Source organism: Hoplias malabaricus, unplaced genomic scaffold, assembly GCF_029633855.1.
Source record: "Hoplias malabaricus isolate fHopMal1 unplaced genomic scaffold, fHopMal1.hap1 scaffold_243, whole genome shotgun sequence".
In the NCBI taxonomy this organism is placed as follows: domain Eukaryota; kingdom Metazoa; phylum Chordata; class Actinopteri; order Characiformes; family Erythrinidae; genus Hoplias; species Hoplias malabaricus.
In genome coordinates, this window is record NW_027100778.1 from 41,065 (window position 1) to 52,500 (window position 11,436).

The following is an 11,436-nucleotide window of genomic DNA, read 5'->3' on the forward strand; positions in this document are numbered from 1 at the left end:
CTACTCGGCTCTCCCTCCGTTCCCTGTACGGAGCTCTCTCGCAACACGGGCCGCGTGGACTGGCTCGGAACCGAGTCTTCGTTTGGGAAGACGAAGGGCCGTTTTCAGGCCCTGCGAGCTTCCAGCCGCGGTCTCTCTCTCTCAGCGGGGGCGCGGAGACCGATCGATGGGTAAAGCGACCCTCAGACAGGCGTGGCCGCGGGATGGACCCCCGCGGCCGCAATATGCGTTCGAAATTTCGATGATCTGTGTCCTGCAATTCACATTAGTTAACGCAGATGGCTGCGTTCTTCATCGAAGCACGAGCCGAGTGATCCACCGCTAAGAGTCGTATTCGGGTTTGTGCCCGGCCCGTTACAGGCCGGGCGAAGGAAGCCATTCGAACACGAGACAATGTTTGACAATATTTCAAGCCGGGTGCCTTCCCCCCCGTGCAGGGGGGAAGGTCATTGAACCTGGGCGTCAACCACCGGACCGAGGAGTTACGGCCCGGGGGACGATCGCCCGAGTAGGTGCCCGAGACTTACGTGGTTTAGGAGACCGGGGTCTAGGCACCCGCCGTTCCCGGCGAGGCCCAGGGGTTTGGTTCGCTGCGTTACGGGTCCCGGTCTAAGGCATTCAGGCGTGCGCTCAAAGCCAAGCTCTCCACCCCGGAGGGTATGAGCGAGGCCCGGTGGTACGCTCCCAAGTCCCCGCTTAGGGGAAGGCGCTGGGTAGATCCCACCTAGTCAGGACCGGCGGGCACCGGCCGTCTCCTTCGGGTGTTTAAACGCATCCGGGGTTCGTGAGGCCCCTTCAACTCGCGCACCGGCCTTAGACTATTATACGGTCCGTCTCTGCGAAGCCAACATCGGGGTTATTTGCATGCGCTCTTAAGCTCCGCTCTAACCCCGCGAGGGGAAAGAGTTTCGCCCGGCGGTACGCTCCCGTCCACCACCGCCCCCTGTGCCGGGGGGATGGGTTCAGGGAGATCCCACCGAGGCCGGCGAGCACCGGCCAACGCCCTGGGGGTGAGTAAGCCCCTTTGACTCGCGCACGCACAATCAAAGCCTTCAACGATCAATGGTTTGTTTAACGACCCGGCGGGCGGCTCCGGCGCCACTCTCCCCCCCGCGAACGAGGGGGGCGGACCGGGGTACCTATGCACCTAAGGCGGTCCTCGCATAACCCCGAGTTCCGAAGCCGGCTCGCTACGTCCACCCACCCGGAGGGGGGAGAGACTCACGTCGGCCGACTACGAAAGGTACGAGGCTTCTGCGGTCCATACCTTGAAGGTACCCGCCGGGGGAGGTTTGGCCTCTCGAGTCCTACTCGACAACCGGCACGGACGGCGGGCGCCGACCGCGGCCAGGTCACCGTTATTGATCCTTCCGCAGGTTCCCCTACGAAAACCTTGTTACGACTTTTACTCCCTCTAGATGTCCGGGTTCGATCGACTTCCCATCGCCCGGAGGCGACCCCCGTTCGAGGGCCGCCCCGGGGACGGTCCGAGGACCTCACCGAGGCATCCGATCGGTAGTAGCGACGGGCGGTGTGTACAAAGGGCAGGGACTTAATCGACGCGGGCTGGTGACCCGCGCCTACTTGGAATTCCTCGTTCGAGGGGAATAGTTGCAATCCCCTGTCCCCAGCGGGGAATGGCGTTCATAGGATTGCCCGCACCTCTCGGCGTAGGGTAACTTACATGTTGAACCAGCCATTGTAGCTCACGTGCGACCCCGGACTTCTAAGGGCATCACAGACCTGTTATTGCTCCATTTCTCAAGTGGCTTCTGTGCCACAAATCGCTCTAAGAAGTTTAGCCACCGACCGCTGATTCCCACCGGGCGAACCCCAACCTTCAGGCCCGCGGTAAGCGGGAGGGCACCGGGGAGGGGAGAGGGAAGGCGAAGGCGAAGGACGGACAACCCACACCCGGAGAGCGGAACGAGGTGCGGACGGCATCGGGGAGGGAACCGAACGCGAAGGGGAGAGGCCGGAGCCACCCACTCGACGCAGAACTGAACCCCCGTCAACCGCATCACCTCCCCGAACCGATCCGGGGTAGAACCGGACCCCCGCCGAAACCCCCAACACCCCCACCCCGATGGGGACCCCCCGCGAACGGGGACCTTCGGGGATAGAGTCCGACCCAGGAGAGGGGCCGTGTAACTACTTAAAGGATGGGATCTCGTTCGTTACCGGAATTGACCAGACGAATCGCTCCACGAACTACCAACGGCCATGCACCACCACCCACAGAATCGAGAAAGAGCCGTCAATCTGTCAATCCTTACCGTGTCCGGGCCGGGTTAGGTTCCCCGCGTTGAGTCAAATTAAGCCGCAAGCTCCACTCCTGGTGGTGCCCTTCCGTCAATTCCTTTAAGTTTCAGCTTTGCAACCGTACTCCCCCCAGAGCCCAAAGACTCGTGGTTTCCCGGACGCTGCCCGGCGGGTCATAGTCGTTAACCCAACGCCGCCGGATCGCGGGTCGGCATAGTTTACGGTCGGAACTACGACGGTACCTGATCGTCTTCGATCCTCCGACTTTCGTTCTTGATTAATGAAAACATTCTTGGCAAATGCCTTCGCTTTTGTCCGTCCCGCACCGGTCTACGAATTTCACCTCTCTCGGTGCGGTACGAATGCCCCCGGCCGTCCCTCTTAATCATGACCTTTGGTCCGTCAAACCCACGAAATAGGACCAAGAGAGCGGTCGGATACCCCCCCGGCTCGGGGAACCGTGCGGCGGCCAGAAAACGGCCCCGCCCGGCCGCCTCGCCGAAGAGCTCCGACTCGCCCCCCATGGGAAGGCCTTATTCCATTATTCCTAGCTCAGTCCATTCAAGGCACGCTTCGGCCTGCTTTGAGCACTCTGTTTTGTTCAAAGTAAACGCACCGGACCCTTCCGCCCCCCACGTATTCAACCGCGGCGGACGACCCAGCTAAGGGCCTCTCCGCGGAGGAAGGGAGCAGAGGACACCGGATGAGTAGGGACAAGGTCCCGCGACCTCCACCCAGAGACCCGCGGGGGGTCCCCAACCCCCCCGGAGAGGGGCAGCTTCCCACCGCGAAGTCCGGACGGGCAGAGGCCCGGCAGCCGGGACCCGTCCCCGGATCCAACTACGAGCTTTTTAACTGCAGCAACGTTAACATACGCTATTGGAGCTGGAATTACCGCGGCTGCTGGCACCAGACTTGCCCTCCAATGGGTCCTCACCCACGGACGTAGATTGAGTTCATTTCGGTCCCGAAACCTTCAAACGGGGCCTCGCACCGATATTTTTCGTCACTACCTCCCCGTGTCGGGAATGGGTAATTTGCGCGCCTGCTGCCTTCCTTGGATGTGGTAGCCGTTTCTCAGGCTCCCTCTCCGGAATCGAACCCAGATTCCCCGTTACCCGTGGTCACCACACGTAGTCCCGTAGACTACCGTCGAAAGTTGATAGGGCAGACACTCGAATGAGACGTCGCCGCCCCGAAGGGCTCTGCGATCGGCCAAAGGTTATCTAGAGTCACCAAAGCGGACCCGACCGGAGTCGGGAGGGGGTTTTTTGGTTCTGATAAATGCACGTATCCGTGGGGGGCGCCGAGGGGGGAAGGTGAACCAGTCACCGACCACCTCGAAACGGCACCCCCACTTCCAACGCTTCGTTTGCATGTATTAGCTCTGGAATTACCACAGTTATACCAAGTAACGTGTGGAGCGATCAAAGGAACCATAACTGATTTAATGAGCCATTCGCAGTTTCACTGTACCAACGCCCGTGTGTACTTAGACTTGCATGGCTTAATCTTTGAGACAAGCATATGATACTGGCAGGATCAACCAGGCCGATCCCTCTGGTACTCAAACCCGGCTTGGGGAAAGAGAGAGAGTCGGTGGTGCGTGGAACTCGACCCCCCGAAGGAGGAAGAGACGCGCACCGCGGAAAGGCTTTTCGAACGAGACCCCCCGGAGGTGGGTCTGCAATCGGGGGTTTGACTACTTGGAAAATGTACGATTCAAGGCCCGGACGGTGCAGGCTAGGGGCCGGTTCCTTCCCTCAATAGGATCCCGACCCTAAGGCACCACCGACTCGGACCTTTTAACGGACCCAAACTGCGGTGGAAATTAGACCGACGGATCGGCTAAGTCTCCCTCGGAACGATTCTGGGACAAGCGGACCCCCTGTTACGGGGGGTCCACGAGCCATGGAGGCTGGAGCACGTGGCGGGGAGGATCGTTCTAAAAGCCGGTATTATTTCGGATTAGAAGCCTGCCCCTGGTGCTCCGGGTATGCCGCATTTCGAACGGGCGTAAAGGACGTCCGTTTAAGGGAAGAGAATGGAAGAGAATTTCCTGGCCCCCTCAAAGCGCGAGGAGGTCGGCATAGGTTTTACGGTACGCCCCCCCCGGAGCCGTCTGATGTTCAGAAGACGAAGGGTTTTGCCCCCAATCTCGTAAGGTCGAGGGCTCACCACCGAACTTCCAGCCGCGGTCCTTGGTAGGACCGATACGCGGACAAGCCGCAAAATCCTGGCCCCCTCGCAGTGCGAGGAGGTCGGCAAAGGTTTTACGATTCGCCCCCCCGGAGCCTACGGTTAGTTTTCTCGATTTAAGAAGACGAAGGGGGTCGGGCCCGGGAACCGTAAACCGAGCGCCTCTTCCCCTGCGAACTTCCAGCCGCGGTCCGTTTAAAAAGACCGATCCGTGACACCTCTAATGCGCTCTTTGCCTCCGGCCGTTTCCAGCGCGGGGGCCCGGTGGTGCGCTCCCAAGTCCCCGCGGAGGGGAAAATCTGGGAGATCCCACATTAGACCAAGCGGAACGCCGGTCTTCGCCTCGGGGGTTTGTATGCCCCTTTCGACTCGCGCACGGGCAAGAGTTAGGTTAGGAACGGGGACAACTGCCGGCGGGCGGCCCGTCGCACCCACCCCGCAAGTGGGCAGGTGGTCGGTGGCCTGTGGACCCGCCGCTCGGATTCGTTTATAGTAGGAACCATAACGGGGTACAACCCTCATACGCTCGACCCCCTCACGCCCAGAGAAGTGTTCACCTCCCTGGGCATATATCGAACGAATCATCGGGATTGAAGGGGAGGCCACCCAAACCATCCCCTTAGCCCAGAGGGGTGCCAGTCCTCGGGCTTCGGTATTCGCATCACCGGGGTCTATGGAGGTCTCGACTTAGGTTTTGAAAACCTCCAGAGGGGGGGCCGGATTAACCACCACCCTAGCCCAGAGGGGTGCCAGTCCTCGGGCTTCGGTATTCGCATCACCGGGGTCTATGGAGGTCTCGACTTAGGTTTTGAAAACCTCCAGAGGTGGGGCCGGATTAACCACCACCCTAGCCCAGAGGGGTGCCAGTCCTCGGGCATGTCACTTCGCATCACCGGGGTTCTATGGAGGTCTCGACTTAGGTTTTAAAAACCTCCAGAGGGTGGGGGCATATCTTATCCCCACCCTAGCCCAGAGGGGTGCCAGTCCTCGGGCATGTCATTTCGCATCACCGGGGTCTACGGAGGTCTCGACTTAGGTTTTGAAAACCTCCAGAGGGTGGGGGCATATCTTATCCCCACCCTAGCCCAGAGGGGTGCCAGTCCTCGGGCTTCGGTATTCGCATCACCGGGGTCTACGGAGGTCTCGACTTAGGTTTTGAAAACCTCCAGAGGGTGGGGCCTGACTTACCACCAACCCTTAGCCCAGAGGTGTGCCACTCCTCGGGCATGGAATTCGCATCAACGGGGTCTACGGATGTCTCGACTTAGGTTTTGAACACATCCAGGGAAGCAGAGCGGACATTCCCATTATTTCAAGCCCATCGGGAAGCCACTCCTTTGGGCATAGCGTTTCGCATCGCTGTTACCCAAACTTACGTCTGATTTAATGCCTCCCTAATATCCCGACGGCACCAGGCTGAGAAACCATATGCCCACAGGATTTGAGGCGTTGGAACCTCGTTCGCATAGCCGACAACGATGAACCTCCCTCGGACTCGCTACGAGGCTTGAGGAGGGTCCTGATTTTCTTAAAATCTCAGGTGAGGGACTTAGAAAATTTTCACTTTAAAACCACAGACCTCCAGAGGAGAGACCGGGCTTATCACAACCTTAGCCCAGAGGGCGTCACTCCTCGGGCATGTCACTTCGCATCACCGGGGGTCCATGGATGTCTCGACTTAGGTTTTGAACACATCCAGAAGGGGGGGCCGGATTAACCACCACCCTTAGCCCAGAGGGGTGCCAGTCCTCGGGCTTTAAATTCGCTTCGCCGGGGTCTATGGAAGTCATTTTTTAGACCTCCAGAGGGGAGGCAACCCAAACCATCCCCTTAGCCCAGAGGTGTGCCACTCCTCGGGCTTGTGTATTCGCATCACCGGGGTCCATGGAAGTCATTTTAGACATCCAGAGGGGAGGCCACCCTAACCATCCCCTTAGCCCAGAGGGGTGCCAGTCCTCGGGCTTTAAATTCGCTTCGCCGGGGTCTATGGAAGTCATTTTTAGACCTCCAGAGGGGAGGCAACCCAAACCATCCCCTTAGCCCAGAGGTGTGCCAATCCTCGGGCTTGTGTATTCGCATCACCGGGGTCCATGGAAGTCATTTTAGACATCCAGAGGGGAGGCCACCCTAACCATCCCCTTAGCCCAGAGGGGTGCCAGTCCTCGGGCTTTAAATTCGCTTCGCCGGGGTCTATGGAAGTCATTTTTAGACCTCCAGAGGGGAGGCAACCCAAACCATCCCCTTAGCCCAGAGGTGTGCCACTCCTCGGGCTTGTGTATTCGCATCACCGGGGTCCATGGAAGTCATTTTAGACATCCAGAGAGTGGGGCCGGTCTTACCACCACCCTTAAGCCCAGAGGGCGTCACTCCTCGGGCATGAAATTCGGATTACCGGGGTCTATGGATGTCTCAACTTAGGTTTTGAACACATCCAGAGGGGAGGCCACCCAAACCATCCCCTTAGCCCGGAGGTGTGCACCTCCTCGGGCTTCAAATTCGAATCACCGGGGTCCATGGAAGTCATTTTAGACATCCAGAGAGTGGGGCCGGTCTTACCACCACTCTTAGCCCAGAGGGCGCCACTCCTCGGGCATGAAATTCGCATCACCGGGGTCCATGGAAGTCAGTTTAGACCTCCAGAGAGTGGGGCCGGTCTTACCACCACTCTTAAGCCCAGAGGGCGTCACTCCTCGGGCATGAAATTCGGATTACCGGGGTCTATGGATGTCTCAACTTAGGTTTTGAACACATCCAGAGGGGAGGCCACCCAAACCATCCCCTTAGCCCGGAGGTGTGCACCTCCTCGGGCTTGAAATTCGAATCACCGGGGTCCATGGAAGTCAGTTTAGACCTCCAGAGAGTGGGGCCGGTCTTACCACCACCCTTAAGCCCAGAGGGCGTCACTCCTCGGGCATGGAATTCGCATCAACGGGGTCTACGGATGTCTCGACTTAGGTTTTGAACACATCCAGGGAAGCAGAGCGGACATTCCCATTATTTCAAGCCCATCGGGAAGCCACTCCTTTGGGCATAGCGTTTCGCATCGCTGTTACCCAAACTTACGTCTGATTTAATGCCTCCCTAATATCCCGACGGCACCAGGCTGAGAAACCATATGCCCACAGGATTAGAGGCGTCTGAACCCCTTTCGCATAGCCGACAACGATGAACCTCCCTCGGACTCGCTACGAGGCTTGAGGAGGGTCCTGATTCTCTTAAAATCTCAGGTGAGGGACTTAGAAAATATTCACTTTAAAACCACAGACCTCCAGAGGAGAGACCGGGCTTATCACAACCTTAGCCCAGAAGGCACCACTCTTCGGGCATGTCACTTCGCATCACCGGGGTCCATGGAAGTCTCGACTTAGGTTTTGAACGCATCCAGAGGGTGGGAGCCGGACTTACCACCACCCTTAGCCCAGAGGGCGTCACTCCTCGGGCATAAAATTCGGATAACCGGGGTCCATGGAAGTCAATTTTGACCTCCAGAGAGGGGGGGGGCCTGGCTTACCACCACCCTAAGCCCAGAGGGCGTCACTCCTCGGGCATGAAATACGCTACACCGGGGTCCATGGAAGTCAGTTTAGACCTCCAGAGAGGGGGGGCCGGGCTTACCACCACCCTTAGCCCAGAGGGCACCACTCCTCGGGCTTGAAATTCGCATCACCGGGGTCCATGGAAGTCTCGACTTAGGTTTTGGAAACCTCCAGAGGGGGGGCTGCACTTACCACCACCCTAAGCCCAGAGGGCGTCACTCCTCGGGCATGAAATACGCTATACCGGGGTCCATGGAAGTCCTTTTAGACCTCCAGAGAGGGGGGGGGCCGGGCTTACCACCACCCTTAGCCCAGAGGGCACCACTCCTCGGGCTTGAAATTCGCATCACCGGGGTCCATGGAAGTCTCGACTTAGGTTTTGGAAACCTCCAGAGGGGGGGCTGCACTTACCACCACCCTTAGCCCAGAGGTTCATCACTCCTCGGGCATGAAATTCGGATAACCGGGGTCCATGGAAGTCAGTTTAGACCTCCAGAGAGTGGGGCCGGGCTTACCACCACCCTAAGCCCAGAGGGCGTCACTCCTCGGGCATGAAATTCAGATAACCGGGGTCCATGGAAGTCAGTTTAGACCTCCAGAGAGTGGGGCCGGGCTTACCACCACCCTAAGCCCAGAGGGCGTCACTCCTCGGGCATGAAATTCGGATAACCGGGGTCCATGGAAGTCTCGACTTAGGTTTTGGAGACCTCCAGAGGGGGGGCCGGGCATACCACCACCCTTAGCCCAGAGGGCGTCACTCCTCGGGCATGAAATACGCTATACCGGGGTCCATGGAAGTCAGTTTTGACCTCCAGAGAGGGGGGGCCTGGCTTACCACCACCCTAGCCGAGAGGGCGTCACTCCTCGGGCATGAAATTCGCTTCACCGGGGTCCATGGAAGTCATTTTAGACCTCCAGAGAGGGGGGGCTGCACTTACCACCACCCTAGCCGAGAGGGCGTCACTCCTCGGGCATGAAATTCGGATCACCGGGGTCCATGGAAGTCAGTTTAGACCTCCAGAGAGTGGGGCCGGGCTTACCACCACCCTAAGCCCAGAGGGCGTCACTCCTCGGGCATGAAATTCGGATAACCGGGGTCCATGGAAGTCTCGACTTAGGTTTTGGAGACCTCCAGAGGGGGGGCCGGGCATACCACCACCCTTAGCCCAGAGGGCGTCACTCCTCGGGCATGAAATACGCTTAACCGGGGTCCATGGAAGTCAATCTAGACCTCCAGAGAGGGGGGGCCGGGCTTACCACCACCCTTAGCCCAGAGGGCATCACTCCTCGGGCATGAAATTCGCATCACCGGGGTCCATGGAAGTCAGTTTAGACCTCCAGAGGGGGGGCTGAGCATACCACCACCCTTAGCCCAGAGGTGTGCTCCTCATCGGGCATGAAATACGCTTCACCGGGGTCCATGGAAGTCATTCGAGACCTCCAGAGGGGGGGCCGGGCATACCACCACCCTTAGCCCAGAGGTGAGTCACTCCTCGGGCATCAAATTCGCATCACCGGGGTCCATGGAAGTCAGTTTAGACCTCCAGAGGGGGGGCTGAGCATACCACCACCCTTAGCCCAGAGGTGTGCTCCTCATCGGGCATGAAATACGCTTCACCGGGGTCCATGGAAGTCATTCGAGACCTCCAGAGGGGGGGCCGGGCATACCACCACCCTTAGCCCAGAGGTGAGTCACTCCTCGGGCATCAAATTCGCATCACCGGGGTCCATGGAAGTCAGTTTAGACCTCCAGAGGGGGGGCTGAGCATACCACCACCCTTAGCCCAGAGGTGTGCTCCTCATCGGGCATGAAATACGCTTCACCGGGGTCCATGGAAGTCATTCGAGACCTCCAGAGGGGGGGCCGGGCATACCACCACCCTTAGCCCAGAGGTGAGTCACTCCTCGGGCATCAAATTCGCATCACCGGGGTCCATGGAAGTCAGTTTAGACCTCCAGAGGGGGGGCTGAGCATACCACCACCCTTAGCCCAGAGGTGTGCTCCTCATCGGGCATGAAATACGCTTCACCGGGGTCCATGGAAGTCATTCGAGACCTCCAGAGGGGGGGCCGGGCATACCACCACCCTTAGCCCAGAGGTGAGTCACTCCTCGGGCATCAAATTCGCATCACCGGGGTCCATGGAAGTCAGTTTAGACCTCCAGAGGGGGGGCTGAGCATACCACCACCCTTAGCCCAGAGGTGTGCTCCTCATCGGGCATGAAATACGCTTCACCGGGGTCCATGGAAGTCATTCGAGACCTCCAGAGGGGGGGCTGGGCATACCACCACCCTTAGCCCAGAGGTGAGTCACTCCTCGGGCATCAAATTCGCATCACCGGGGTCCATGGAAGTCAGTTTAAACATCCAGAGGGGGGGGGCCGAGCATACCACCACCCTTAGCCCAGAGGTGTGCTCCTCATCGGGCATCAAATTCGCATCACCGGGGTCCATGGAAGTCATTCGAGACCTCCAGAGGGGGGGCCGAGTATACCACCACCCTTAGCCCAGAGGTGAGTCACTCCTCGGGCATCAAATTCGCATCACCGGGGTCCATGGAAGTCAGTTTAGACCTCCAGAGGGGGGGCCGAGCATACCACCACCCTTAGCCCAGAGGTGAGTCACTCCTCGGGCATCAAATTCGCATCACCGGGGTCCATGGAAGTCAGTTTAAACATCCAGAGGGGGGGGCCGAGCATACCACCACCCTTAGCCCAGAGGTGTGCTCCTCATCGGGCATCAAATTCGCATCACCGGGGTCCATGGAAGTCAGTTTAGACCTCCAGAAAGGGGGGCCGAACCTACCACCAACCTTAGCCCAGAGGGCGTCACTCCTCGGGCTTCAAACTCCCATCGCCGGGGTCCCATGGAAGTCTCGACTTAGGTTTTGAACCGTTCCGGGGTCACCTCCAGTGAGATAACGCGGAAATCTCACTATATTCATGCCCACAGGCGAACCAGAGCCTTGGGCTTGTCATAGTTACATACGGTGTACCCAAACTTTCGTCTTTTCTAAAGGAACCCTAATGTCCTGACGGCACCGCACTGGAAACCCCCATGCCCTCTGAATTTTTACCTCTCCGAGGTGCTCCGTTTTGGGCTTGCTACCTAGGGCGAAGAGGGTCAGAAATTTTTCTAAGTCCTACTTTAAAACGTCCCACTGGGAGAACACTAGGGTTAGCACTTTGCCAAAAAATCACGGCTGAATGCAATTTTCACGCCTCGCACCCTTTGTTCGTTTAGATTTAACAAAAAAATCAACCGACCCCCCTTTTTAACAACGCTTTGCCGAATTTAGCTCACTTTTCCCGGCCTGGAATATCTCACGCTTGCCCCCCACGGTACTTACCTCCGGGGAAGACACCCCCGTCGCTGCCAACGCCCATGCCCGGCCCAGGCTCACCCGACTCGGCCTCGCTCGCTCCATCGCCCGCTCCAA

At 58.6% G+C, this 11,436-nt stretch overlaps 1 non-coding gene across 1 annotated transcript; it reads right to left on the reverse strand.

Annotated features, from left to right (window-relative positions):
- Window positions 1-176: 176 nt before the first annotated feature.
- On the reverse strand, window positions 177-330 carry LOC136680185 (5.8S ribosomal RNA). Its single transcript, XR_010796867.1, has one exon. It is a non-coding gene; the product is annotated as a 5.8S ribosomal RNA (ribosomal RNA).
- Between the last annotated feature and the right edge of the window lie 11,106 nt (window positions 331-11,436).